This window comes from Cebus imitator, unplaced genomic scaffold (genome assembly GCF_001604975.1).
Source record: "Cebus imitator isolate Cc_AM_T3 unplaced genomic scaffold, Cebus_imitator-1.0 Scaffold64, whole genome shotgun sequence".
NCBI classification, from domain to species: Eukaryota; Metazoa; Chordata; class Mammalia; order Primates; family Cebidae; genus Cebus; species Cebus imitator.
This window is the reverse complement of record NW_016107379.1, coordinates 3,615,060-3,616,489: the sequence shown is the minus strand read 5'-3', so window position 1 is coordinate 3,616,489 and position 1,430 is coordinate 3,615,060. Positions and strand designations below refer to the sequence as shown.

At 37.7% G+C, this 1,430-nt stretch overlaps 1 protein-coding gene across 1 annotated transcript in view; it reads left to right on the top strand.

Annotated features, from left to right (window-relative positions):
* Nucleotides 1–101: 101 nt before the first annotated feature.
* ABRAXAS1 (abraxas 1, BRCA1 A complex subunit) overlaps nt 102–1,430 on the top strand; it is a 39,872-nt gene continuing 38,543 nt past the window's right edge. Inside the window, exon 1 of the mRNA XM_017530248.2 lies at nt 102–106. The gene's annotated coding sequence lies outside the window, so the exon portion shown is untranslated. The remainder of the gene's footprint in view (nt 107–1,430) is intronic.

Genomic DNA, 1,430 nt, shown 5'->3' with positions numbered 1-1,430 from the left:
TAAAAATACAAAACATTAGCTGGGCATAGTGGCACGTGCCTGTAATCCCAGCTACTCAGGAGGTTGAGGCAGGAGAATTGCCTGAACCCAGGAGGCGGAGGCTGCGGTGAGCCAAGATCATGCCATTGCACTCCAGCCTGGGTAACAAGAGTGACACTCCGTCTCAAAAAAAATAAATAAATAAAATAAAATAAAATAAAAATGTTGGTAAAAGTTCCCACTTAAAAAACACTCACTCATTGAGGGGCTTCTTCCTCAGGAAGTTTTAGCTACATTATCCCCAGTAATATCCACCCAAAACATTTCCCTGATTTTAGAATATTATTATAATAGCCATGAAAACTTTAACAGGCTTTTAAAAATTGGCTTTATATTAGAATTTTCTGAATGACAGCAACATTTTGTCTAGATGCTGATACAATATCTAGCCTTCTGACCTTACCTAAGTGGGTAAGACCCTCGCCTCTTTAGAGAAAGTATTGCAACCACATCTACACACACACGTACACACATACACATAGAAATATATATAATGACCTGATGATTTGGTGATGACAGGCATGATTTATAAATCTCTAATGGTATAATCACACATCACTGAGAGACATTCGTGATTAGAAAAGTCATAGAGATTGACTATTCTGTCTTCAGTCCTTAAAGTCTGAACAGTTCAGGGAAAATAGAAACCTTTTACTTTTTTTTTTTTTTTAATTGAGACAACATCTCACCCCATTGCCCAGGCTGGAGTGTAGTGGTGTGATCACAGCTCATGGCAGCCTCAACCTCCAGGCTCAAGCAATCCTCCTGTATTAGCCTCCCAAGCAGCTAGGACTACAGGCACATGCCACCATGCCTGGCTAATTAAAAAAAAATTTTTGTAGAAACGGGGTTTCATTATGTTGCCTACACTGATCTCAGATTCCTGAAGTCAAGCCATACTCCAAAGTGCTGGGATTACAGGCGTGAGCCACCATGCCTGGCGTAAAAAACTTAAAAATTAGATTTAAAAAAAAAAAAACACAATGCAGCTGTGAATTAAATATTTAAACAGGTGGCCCAAACTAGAAACTGATATTTTAAATGTCATTAAGAAGCATACCCTCCCTTTACTAAGGCGAGATAAAAGCAGGTAGATTGATAAAGAGAACAGTCAAATTTTTCCCAGAATTAGTCTTGAACTCTTTTATTCTACAAGTTCATAAGCTAAAAATCTGTTCAAATCAAGAGTTGTCTTTAATTCATAGACTGCTGTCACCACCCTGTAATATATAGTGCTAAAGTTTATTTCTGCACTTTGAGCAGAGAGCAGCTAGCTGATGGCAACAATTCAAAAGAAAACAATTTGCTGACTAATTAGTAGCTTCAGTGCACTATGGCCTCTGTTAAAATCTCTTCAACTATAATGATGACTGTTATAACACATTCCTATT